The 12758-nt window shown below is 33.3% G+C and overlaps 1 long non-coding RNA gene across 1 annotated transcript in view; it reads right to left on the reverse strand.

Moving 5' to 3' along the window:
* Positions 1-11050, reverse strand: part of LOC147808665 (uncharacterized) — a 31318-nt gene extending 20268 nt beyond the window's left edge. The window contains exons 1-3 of the long non-coding RNA XR_015433643.1: positions 10936-11050; positions 6925-6954; positions 6587-6601 (exon numbers count right to left, since the gene is read on the reverse strand). This is a non-coding gene — a long non-coding RNA (uncharacterized LOC147808665). The remainder of the gene's footprint in view (positions 1-6586; positions 6602-6924; positions 6955-10935) is intronic.
* Between the last annotated feature and the right edge of the window lie 1708 nt (positions 11051-12758).

The following is a 12758-nucleotide window of genomic DNA, read 5'->3' on the forward strand; positions in this document are numbered from 1 at the left end:
TATAATTCAGGACTTTCTAAGTCCGACAAAGACGAGGCATTCACTTCTGAGCTATGCCTGGAGTTTAACACTAGGTTTACGGGACGCGCCATTTTGACGCATTTCGAATTTTATAAGGAAAATTGCAAAACCCGTTTGTATTTTTATTTTATCTCCTGTAATGACTTTTATCCATTGATCGTGGTAAATATACATTGAAGTCTATTTTCTTCAAAAGCGTTAAGGGGGGTCAGGACCCTTAAAACTCTCAAAAAATCGATTTTTCAAGAATCATTTTTTTTTATTCCTTGCATTATTCTGCGCATTTTCATATCTTACATTTCGAAATCTTTCAATTGGTTCAAAAGTTATAAGGGTTAGAAGACAAGTCACTCACCAACAATTGCTTTAGTGGGCGTGGTCGCGAATTGCTTCATTTCGGGCTTATCTTATAGTTTCTAATAATAATCTGAGATTTAAAGTGTCTACAACTCAACTCTGCTCCAACCCTTTGCAGATTTTATTTGTTTATATTCGAATTGCATGCGTTTTTTAATCTTAGATTAATATTTGTACATTCGTCTATTAGCTTTCATTTTAGTCAAAAATCTAGTTTCGGTTTGATTTATTTATTATAAATAATCATGAATAATCCTCGTAGATCTGGTCAGAGACCAAAAAAGAGAAGATTTCGTGGAAATCAATTTCGGCAAAGTGTAAATGTGGGCAGTTGCAATGTTTTTATTGAAAAAGAGGATTTTAAAAGTGCTTCTAAGAAAAAGCTTTCGATGTCATGTTCCAGTTTCAAGGATATCGAAACTGAAACTAAAGAGACTTTTGATGGTTATCGCCTTATTGATGTTGCTTCCTTGATAAGTTTTTTCAATAATGCAGCTGCTTGTGGAATTTGTCATGCTTCCTTGAAAATGACTGAGAAATCCCAGTGTGGATTGTTGTCTTCTTTTGAAATAACATGTCAAGCATGTCAGAAAAGGGATGTTTTTAAAAGCTGCAAACTGATAGGAGTGAATAAGAACATTCCAGAAGTAAACAGAAGATCTGTTTTTGCAATGCGGTGCATTGGTGGTGGACTTTCAAGTCTGCAGACATTTTGTTCTGTGATGTGCTTGCCCAAGCCCATAACTCAGAAATCTTATGATAAAATTAATTCTAAAATATTGGAAGTATCAAAAGAAGTTGCTTTGTCATCCATGGAATAGGCAGTTAACGAGGAAAAGTGTCTATCAGATAATCCAAACAGTCTAACCGTCAGTGGAGACGGCACCTGGAAAACCAGAGGTCATACGTCTTTAATAGGCGTATGTACCCTGGTAGGCGGCGAGACAGGAAAAGCTGTTGACATAGAAGTAATGTCGACATTCTGCAAAGGTTGTGCTTCGTACAAGGGTCCAAAGTTTGGCTTGAGATATCATAAGTGGCTATCTTCTCATAAAACAGTGTGCCAGAAAAATCATGCCGGCTCTTCTGGAAAAATGGAGGTTGACGGCATGAAGAGGATTTTCCAAAGATCTGAAGAAAAATATGACGTCAAGTATGAAACATACATTGGCGATGGTGATTGTAAAACTTTCCAGGCTATTTGTGAGGCAAAGCCATATGGAAAAGATGTTTCGATAACCAAAGTGGAGTGTGTGGGACACATACAGAAGAGAATGGGCACTCGTTTGCGAAAACTCAAAACTTCATATGGCAAAAAAAGGCTTTCAGATGGTAAGACGATAGGTGGTCGGGGAAGACTGACAGACGTAACAATAAATAGAATTACAAGTTATTATGGCAATGCAATTCGCCAAAACAGCAATAACTCAGTCAACATGCGAACAGCGATTTGGGCCATATGGGCTCATACTTGCAGCACGGATAAAGAGCCGATGCACTGGTTTTGTCCGAAAGGCGAAAATAGTTGGTGCAGCTATAATAAAGCTGTGCATAACAACAAAGTGCATGAGTATAAGCACCCAATGCTGGTTGCTAAAGTTGTTATGGAGGCAATAAAGCCAATATTTAAGGATCTGTCTCATCCGTCTCTTTTGAAAAGATGTTTGGGGGGTAAGACCCAAAACCCAAATGAGTCGTTGAACTCACTCATATGGAAGTTTTGCCCTAAATTTGCTAGTGCTGGCAAAAATGTTGCCGAAATAGCTGCATGTATGGGTGTTTGTGTTTTTTACGATGGAAAAAAGTCTTTGATGTCTATTATGAAACTGTTGGAGCTACAAATCAACAAAAAAGCAAAGCAAAACTTTCATGCTCAAGATAAACTCCGCGTAACAAAAGCTGAAAAGCGAGCTAGTGAACAGTCTATTGTAGCTCGTAGAGTGAAACGACAAAAAAAGATTTGTGAAAATGAGAGAATGAAAAAAAGTGAAGGGGGGGATATGTATATTTCTGGTGGCTTTTAATTTTTAAATGTTTTTTTTTATATTGATTTTATTATAAAATAATAAAATGTAAGAAATTTATTCCTTTATATCTATGTCTTTGAGGTTACTTAGGATTTCTAGATAAACATAAAAATGGATATTGTTATAATAATCAAAATTTTAACTTTGTGGTCATTTTTATAAACAATTTTTTAAAAGTTACTAATTTGAAAATCTTTTGTTTGCTTTTGAAAATTTATTTTAAAACATCATCTTTTAGATTTTTATAAATCTCAAAAATCTATCATTTAGGTTGGTTTGGTTTTTGTATCAATCATTTCTAATGTTTGAAAAGTTGATTACTATTTGACTCGATGCTCGTTATGTGACAAGTCGTTGTGAAATGTTACTTTATTTTGTTTATAAGTCAAATTTAGTTAATGTATTACTGTTTAAGTTGTATGTAGGTATTGTAAAATGATTTATTTTATTTATTTAGGCATTTTTAGAAAAATATATTGAGTGGTATTCGAAAAAAACAAATTTTTAACTTTAAAGTCATTTTTCTCAAAATGTGATATGTTGAACTTGTGCGCACTGCGTACAAAGAACTAATTGATAGAATTGTACGAAACTTTAGGAAAAGTTTTATGATATGGTTTGCTACAACTGGTACCTACTATAAAAACCATTACTCTCTTAAAATTTTTTTAAATAATTGTGTAATGTGCCAAAAATATAGAAATTTGAAAAACTTAAACTTTTTTAATTTTTAGAAAATTAAAATATATGTATATCAAAATAATATTAGGTAACACAGGTTTAGGGTAATTATAACTTTAATTTAAAATTAGTTTGACATTATTTTGATGATATTTGACTCGTACGCTTTGCGCGCAATGAAACTCACTTTTTCGAAAATAAAAAAATTTCACTATATTAAAAAAAGTCAGTATTTTTTTTATGAATGATTTTTTTTGAATTTAGCTATTTAATTATATTGATAATAGTGCTAGTAAATGATAAAAAAAATTTCATAGCTTTAGGATAAATTCAAAGATAGTTACAGTGTGTCGAAAATATGGTATTTCATTGTATCGTTTAAGGCGTTAAAGGGTCCTGACCCCCCTTAAGATATTGAAATTCTCTTTGCGGTATACCTATCTCCATCTATACGCAAACTTGACGCGATCGTTATTTACACAAAATTGTGAGTAAACATGAAAACATCACATCAATAATAAATAGGAATGTACCAACAATACTTCGACCCGTTATCCGATATCGTTATCTCAAATGAAACAAGCGATAAGCAACTGTTGCCGATAAGCAATAACAGAAAGAACAAACGCAGAATGTCAATTGATGTCAGAGTGTCAAATTTTGAAGGTTTCAGTTGCTTAGTTCGAGTATTGAAAAATAAAATACTAGAATATTTCTTAAATACTATATAAAAGAACTATAGAAAGATATGTCTATAAAAGAACTCCGGGGTTTTGGGGCAAAATATTTTAATGAAATAAAAAACAATCATACATGTTTTATACATGACTGAAAAGCTTACATTTTCAAATTTTTTAACACTTAGTAAAGTTCTATATGAGCCCCGTTAGTGGCACGGCAGACGTCTAAACGGTGTTCTACCTCTTCCCATGTCCTGGCGAGCATGTCTGGGGGGACGGTTGCCACACAATTGACTATTCGTTCCCTGAGATGTTGAACATCACGAATTTTCTCTGCATACACAAGATTCTTGATATGCCCCCAGAAGAAAAAATCCAACGGAGTCAGATCCTTGGAGGCCATGGAATAGGTCCCTCCCTTCCGATCCACCTGTTGCCGAGCCGAGCGTCCAATGCCTCACGCACATGTAAACTGAAGTCCCAATTGGTATGAGTAAAACTTTTTGAGCTACTCTTTTCAGAGAAATCGACCAAATTTTGCTATCTTTTATAGTTAGTGAGATAGGAATTTTTAAAACCCCGGAGTTCTTTTATAGACACCCTGTATATATCTCATACTTTCATTTCTTATAGTTTATAATTGCTTTCTAAGTGCTGAGATGTCAACTGCTCCGGTCAAGATAAGATAATTAAAAAAAAACAAAACGGTGCATAACTACTAAGTAAAATTTGCAAATATAAAGTGGTGAATAAGGCTACGAATCTTATTATATAAAACGCTAATACGTACGTATGTATGTATGTATCAATAAAACCGATGATATTTCTTTTCTCGCGCTGGCAACAGTTTTCATTTTTAATTGATTGGATTCGGCGCGCAAGAGCACGTAGTGAGCAACCAGATAACAATAACCAGAGTGAGCATTATCAGGTTGCTCAATTCAGATTCATGCACTAAAAACATGACAATATTTAATTTAAACTCAATTAGGAATTAATTAATTAATTGAAGTGAGAATGCTTTAAAAGGCCGCTGCTGAATTGATATTTTTCTACTGGGAGCTACCTTAACGTCTAAAAAACGTTTAAGTGTTTGTATTGAATGCATTGAATTTTTTTATATTTCGCGTTTATTTATGCATTGAATTTTCACGCTTTAAAATGCAGAATATTAGTGAAGCAATATTTGATAATTTATTTTGCTAATATGTTTCTTATTTAGCTAATGTTTTGATTTTTTCGCCATGTACAATCTAAATAGCTAATATACTTTTTTAAAAGCCAATAAGAACATTGGTAGAATTCTTCTACATAAGTACAATACTGTGCCTTTGATGATAAAATACTATGTCTTTGATGATAATATATTATGTCTTTGTGCTAGAACATTGTGTTCATTGGCGAGCGAGCGCAGCGAGCCATGGTTCACGGCGTGAACCACATAGGATTGCGTAGCAATTCTCGGGGGTTGGCGAGCGTTAGCGAGCAGGGGGATTGAGCATCCTAGTTATTTAGAAATAGTGGTGGATAAAAATCTACTAGATTGAATTTATTAAACTAAGAATCACAATTGATGAACTACCACTTTAAAATGTATATTTGCTGTCGGGAGCAAGTTGGCATCTCTGTAATGTATTCGTTCATGCGTCAATTTGACGCGTGTTCTTAGAGATAGGTATATAAGAAACGTTCATAAACCTAGTGTTAAAGACTAGTGTTCATGCATCTTTTAACTCTTATAAAGTCGGGGCATTTAATTTTTGTGATTATTTATGTAGAGGCTTCAAATCATATTCATGATTTGTCCAAGTTCAGGAGTTTCAACATAAATTTTCATGGTTTTGTTATTAGCTTTTTCGATGTAAATGTTACCGTTAAAGTGCTGATTCAGTTTTTTCTTAGAATAAGTAGGTATTTCAAGAAATAACTGGAGAAATCAGTTAAATCATCACCTCCTACATCAGATAACCTCCACACGGTCTTTTTAGAAGTAGCTTGCGCAGCCTTTTCAAAAAGTGAACCAGTCGTGCGCATGAATCCAAATTCTTTTATAAAATTAATCGAGAGAAATTTATGATACATATTTGATAATTGAATCTGTAGTGGTTGACAAGTGAATGAGACAAACCTATCATATTCATAAATAAAACTAACTTTAAGACATATATTTGCTACCACTTTCTTATTTTTACTATATTTTGTATTAAATGGCTCTTTCATGAGCTGGTTTACCTATATAAGGGACTAATCAGACAACTTATTAGAAACCGCGTGGAGGCATTTCTTACTTTAACTAGTTATTCTATGATATAACTCATTATAGACCGTTAAAATGGAAAAAAAGACAATTTCACAGTTATTTTATAAATTAATTGATTATAAATAGCTGAAATATTTCTCGAAAAATACATTTTATCCCCATTGCGAAAGATTAATTGATAAATAAGAAGGAAAAGCAGATGATGTAATTTATTATTGATCATATTAATAACAACGTCTAAAAGCAACGGAATAAAGCATACACACGTCATTGCAAAGCAGCAATAAACGGTTTAAAACGGACTAAAGATAGCTAGAACCTGTTCAAAGAACTTTCAAGTGACGTGTTGCATACTTTAACTATCAAATAATCGTTAATCTAGTTAAATTGTAGAATTCAATAATTTTATAAACCTTAACTGACTTGTGTAGCTTTTTCAAGAAATGCCAAGTTATTCTATGAAATAACGGAATTCACACTTTAACGGAAACATACGTAAATATGATATTTTTATTTATTTTTTATTTTTTTCAGAAATTAGCATCTCAGCAATTACTCACCCCGTGAACAACTTCCTGTAAAGAATATGAAAATTTTTTAAAAAGTTTTCAAAACATTTTTTTAATCAAACTTTATAAAAATTGAACGATATAGGCGTTGCTTACAGTGAGTCAATACGACGTTTTTCTCTGAAAAACTTCGTTCTAATGGTCGAATTTTAACGTACTAAAGCTGATCTTTATGATTCAAAATTCCGCAAGTTAAGTTCGAATTGGAAAAAAAAATATTTTTAAAATTAAACTTGACTAATATTTGAATTAAAACAGAAGTGTAAATTTGAAACAGAAAATGTAGATTATAATTGAAATGAAATCAATCTACCTAAGCAGGTACTTACATGTAGCATTTGACCAACATGAACTCGTATCTGTAAAAAAAGTGAAGAAAAAGAATTGTTTCATTATTTCTAAAATGCGATATTATATTTTATCTTTTAAATTCGAAAAAAATATAATAAGTGTTTTGAATTAGAAAAAATACACGAATTTGAACTCCTGAAGTACTTTATTTTATTCCAATTTTACTCTTAAACAATTGTGTAGTGAACTGTACTCATAAACAATTCTGTACAACAAATTGGTCATAATTTTTCTTTTTGTTTTTAAATATGTTTAATAAAATTCTATTTCTAAAAGTATAAGGGTTCAAGTATCGAAATTCTCCAAGTATTTCACAAATATTTAAAGTGTTTTTTTATGAATAAAGAATCTTTAATATAGACAGTAAATTAGCTATTAATATAGTCAGTATATGTAGCTAGTAAGTATTAGCCAGTAAACTAGCCAAATATCGAAAGTCTTCGTCAAATGCAATTCTTAACAATTTTCTAGGATTATTTTTTTCCATAGAAAACTATTTGACGGCAGTTTGTTTTAGGCTTATATTATTTTCACTCAATTGAAATTGGTTATGCGTCGCATCTACCGAAAATTACTGAAAATAGAAATGAATAGAAAATACTGCTTTGTTTAGAAAAATTAATTTTGGCGTAATTTTGAGGATCGAGTTAAATGTATATTTTTCTTTCCTGTGAAAAAAAATCTTTTGCCAATATTTTCGCCAAATACAATTTTATTTTCTAAATTTACAATTTTAAATCATTAGAAGGGATGGCGAATGCTTAGCGCGGGCTCTGTTATGCAATTATTTCTTGGACAGGTGATTAAAAAAATTTAAATATAAAGTATTTTACACATAAATAAAAATGTTTTTTTTTTTTTACATATTTGTCGAAATTTTAAGGATTCGGTGTAAGGACTAATAATAACTTAATTTAAAAAAAAAAAAAACTGCGAATATTTGATTTGAATACACAACTTTTTCTACGACAGGTGATTTAAATTTCGAAGAAAAAAAAGTTGAAATCGCCCCCCCCCCCCAATGTAAAACTCACTCCTTTTAAACGTTTTGTAACCACTATTCTTCAAACAACAAAGCGTTGATCTATGGCAATTCCCTTTGAATGCAATGAGATTACACTTGCTTATGTCCTGCATGCTACATATTTTCAATTGAAATATGTTTCGGAAAAAACAGAAAGCTGCATTAATGAATGTTTTCTGGCAATTAAAAAAAAGGCATTTTGCCAAACACGGAGAAGTATAGGAGATTTTAAAAATTATTTCAATATTTATTTTCCTTAATTATATTGATCATAAAAAGTATCTCATTTCCTAATTATAATAACCCATAAATATATTGTTAACCTTAAATGCATGAATTTTACTGCGAGACTAGAAAAAAAATTGTTACAAAATTTATTTGAAATTTAAGCAGTCTCATGTTTTTTCTCTTCTTTTTAATCTTCAAGCAAAAGGTTACAAGATTTACACCTAACTTAAGTACGCGGCGTGATAAAAAAAATGTCAACAGAAAATTTCAGTTTTACGTTTATCATTATCAGAAATGACACAGGCGACTAAAAATGTAAAAAGTAGTGGAAACTCAATTCATTTTTCTATATTTATAATCACTTCATTTGTTCAATCGTAACTACCACTCTGACTTACGTATCAAGTCATTCATATTTAAATAAAAAATAATTTTAAAAGTTAATTACTTACATAAGCCTCTAAACCAGTGGTTACCAACAGTCGACCCGAGAGCCGCGTCCGGCCCGCCAATTAAAATATATTAGTTGTCATTTTTTTTAGGACAATTTTCCTAAAAAATCTATACAATTTTTAAATACTTTAAAGTTTTTTATCTTAACGATTTGATATTTGTTGCACATTAATTGTTTAATACATAGGTGCACAATTAAAGTTATTGTTGCCAGAATTTTTTAATATGCAATTAAATATTTTTAAAAATCTACTTCTATTTCAATTTGTAATTCAATACTTTTGTTTTGTACAGCTTGATAAAATCTGACAGTAATATTTAATGTTCCTTCAAACATAAAAGAGTCCTATATAAAATTTTGATAAAGTTGCTGCCCTCCATTTGACTGGCGTTTTTAATTGCGGCCCTCGGCCTCATATAAGTTGGAAACCCCTGTCTTATTATATAATCCCCTCTCTTATTATATATTATTCAATTTCGAGGAAGGGGCAGGTAGCCGTTAGGGTTAGAGGTATCTTAGTGATCTCTTTCAATAGTAAACTGCAAAAACAATATGCGAGCAAAAGTTGCTAATTTTATTATCGTTTAGCACGTTGAAAGCCACGCTAATTTTACATGGCTTGCCCGTCTGGCCAAACTGTAAATAACTACAAACTAAATTTGCAAATTTTGCAGACTTTGCTACCTTTTTAATGGGTTTAGCATGACAAATCTAAAGGAAGTGGTTAATTATATAAGCCTGCAAATTGCTTATAAATAGTGGTGGATAAAAATCTATTAAATTGAATTAATTAAACCAAGAATGGTAATTAATAAACTACCACTTGAAAATATTTATTCGCTATCCGGAGCAAGTTGGCATCTCTGTGTAAATAAATAAAACTATTTTTCTGTGTTCTATAGTGCATTAATTTCTTCAAACCATTTTAGTAACGATAATAATATAAAAATATTAAACATTTTCTCGAATTACGTGTTTCTAATAATCTCGGCTTCATCGTTCACCGGTGAAATCATGTGGCACTACGAACAAACTCAAGGTCGGTCACCGGTGACCCCCGTGGCAGTACGAACAAACTCAAGGTCGGTCACCGGTGACCCCCCGTGGCGCTACGAACAAACTCAGGGTCGGTCACCGGTGACCCCCATGGCATTTAACGTGTTAATAAAGTTTTTAATTTTCAGTCGCCTATGAAAACACTGCATTATAATTAATATCATTTTTGATATAAACTTAGTTTACCATGATTTCGACCACCACTATATGTAAAGGCCTGGTTTCTTAGGACAGGACGCCGTCAGCTGGAAATCAGCGCTAACCTCTGATTGGTCCATTTGTGAGTTTGATAGTATACGTCATCGAACGCTCATCTTGAACTACAATTGCCGTCCAACTCAACTGCAGTTGGATTACAACGTGACGTTAACCACAGAAGCAATGGCGGACAACATCCAACAGCACATTAAAATCAGCTAAGATTTTGATTTTGACATTAAACATAGCTTCTTCATTTAACATAGCACTCTTCATTTAGCTCAGCTATAATGTGTTTTTTCTTGGACGAAGTCATTATTTGTTCTCTAAAACACTGGTCGACAATAACAAAATCAATACAATTCAAAATAAATATTTGTTTACGTTATTAACGCATGCGCAATGAGAGATAACGTCTGCGTTGGACCGACTGCTCACGCTGAGCTAACAAAAAAGTCTTTTTTTGGCGTCAGATCTACGTCAACTTTCCGCTGACGCCCAGATAAGGCGCTAGTTCTAAGAAACCAGGCCTTGAGCTAACAAACCAGTATTTTGTTGGCGTCAGCGTGACGTTGACGTCCCGCTGACGCCCAGATAAGGCGCTTGTCCTAAGAAACCAGACCTTAACCACTAAAAACAAATAATTTAGACTTAAGCATAGAACAGTCCTTAAGTAATAACAAATCTGTAAGCACTGTTATCTCTTCTGGAATAAATCCTCCCGAAGAAAAAAAAAAATTGGAACATCAGTAAACCATTCACTTCAATGCCGTTTTACCTCCCGTTGAACGCTCTCTTTTAAAAATAAATTGACTGTCAAAACCAAAATAAATTTGCTACTTACCTTCGAAAAATTTACTCTACTTTAACCAGAAAAAAACGATAAGGAAAAGAAAAATAATTTCCTTAACCACAGTTTAACCGATATTTTCCGACACAACAAATGCAATAATTATTTGCTAAGCGAGATAAATCAAACATGAATAATTGATAAAAAAAAACGAAGAAAACATACATTATTTAACTTACAGTTTTCAACATGGGAGGTATATGTCGCTGAAAATAATAGTATTTAAAAATAGTTAGTGGTTATGGTACCAAATAATATATATATATATATATATATATATATATAATATGAAAACAACGCTTCTATACTAGCTCTATGTAAGCATTCTTGCATTCTTTTCGGAGAACTTCGCATGGCAAAACTATTGGCTCAAATAGACGAATCATGCTTGAAACTTTTAGAAATGGAGTCCTTCCCCCCCCCCCCCCCATGAGAAATTTGCATCAGCTAAAATGAGGGTAGGCTCCTTTCCTTTTTTCAACACCACTGTAATTTAAAAAAAAAAGGCATTCTAACGTAATTACCTCTATTCTATAGAATGATTCCATAATCGCTAACATTAAAGCTAGAAAAAAATAATTATCTTCTTTTCCTGAATATGGATGATCCGAATTTCGTCTGGTAAAAAAATGTCTAACAATTTCAAGCATGATATTTCAAATTATGCCAACTAGTTTGCTTTATAAAATCTTCCAAAACATTAGCCGGTAAAAGAATGATTGACTACATAGTGTTAGTAAAGGAGTGTTGCTTCCATAATTTCGCATATATATATATATATATATATATATATATATATATATATATATATATATATATATATATATATATATATATATATATATATATATATATATATATATATATATATGTATACAGGTATATGACAAAATAAGAGGAACACCTGTGAAAGAATGGAGTCGTTCTCGACCGTCCAATAAGCGGCGGGCACGTTTCGCAAGAATGTGCCACCTAGCGGTGATGAAAGGCAAGGTATCTGTCAAGCATTTGGAAGTGTGAGATTTGCTTGAGAAAAATCTGTTTCTAGCAAAACGAGATTATGTCCGACCTCTCTGACCTTAAAAGAGGCATGGTAATCGGAGCTCGCCTGGCTGGAGAGTCAGTGTCCAGAACAGCGAACCTTGTAGGTGTTTCAAGGACCACTGTATCAAGAACTCTGTCGGCATATACAAAGTTGGGTAAGGTGTCTTCGGCGAGGCACAACAGCGGCAGGAAGTCGAAGTTATCAGACCGTGATAGACGGGTGTTGAAGAGGATAGTCGCTCGAAAACGCAAGACTACACTGCCGGTGATAACATCCGAGATGAATACCCACCTTCAGAACCCTGTATCCATGAAAACTATTCAACGGGTGTTGCATGCTGCTAACATTCATGGCAGAGTAGCTATTCAAAAACCGTTAGTTTCAGCGCGGAATGCTTTGAAGAGACTACAGTGGTGACAAGACCACCTAAAATGGACACAACTGCAATGGGAACAAGTCATCTGGTCTGATGAATCCTCTTTTACACTATTCCAGACCACCGGACGTGTGTTCGTGTGGCGAACGCCTGCAGAAGCATTTCATGTTGACGGCCTAGTTCCAACCGTAAAACTTGCAGGTGGTTCTGTGATGGTGTGGGGCGCTAAATCTGCCCGTGGATTGGGGCCTCTCGTTGTCTTGAGGAGGGTGGTCAAAAGGGAACATTACCGAAGCATTCTTGCTGATCATCTTTACCCTATGCTTCATACTCTCTTTCCGGGAGAACGTCCTGTGTTCCAAGAGGAGAACGCCCCTGTTCACCCGTTTCACAGTGCTCAAACATGGTTAAATGAGCATAATGATGAAGTGGACTAACTAACGTGGTGACCTCAGTCCCCTGATCTCAATATCATTGAGCCTTTGTGGGGTTTTTTGGAGAAAAAAGTCCGTGCTCGATTTCCTCCTCCACGCACACTCTCTGAACTCGAAACTGCCCTGCAAGAGGAATGGCTGCAAATT

The sequence above is a fragment of the Parasteatoda tepidariorum genome, chromosome 5, assembly GCF_982258835.1.
Source record: "Parasteatoda tepidariorum strain Cologne lab strain chromosome 5, Ptep-v5.0, whole genome shotgun sequence".
Taxonomy (NCBI): domain Eukaryota; kingdom Metazoa; phylum Arthropoda; class Arachnida; order Araneae; family Theridiidae; genus Parasteatoda; species Parasteatoda tepidariorum.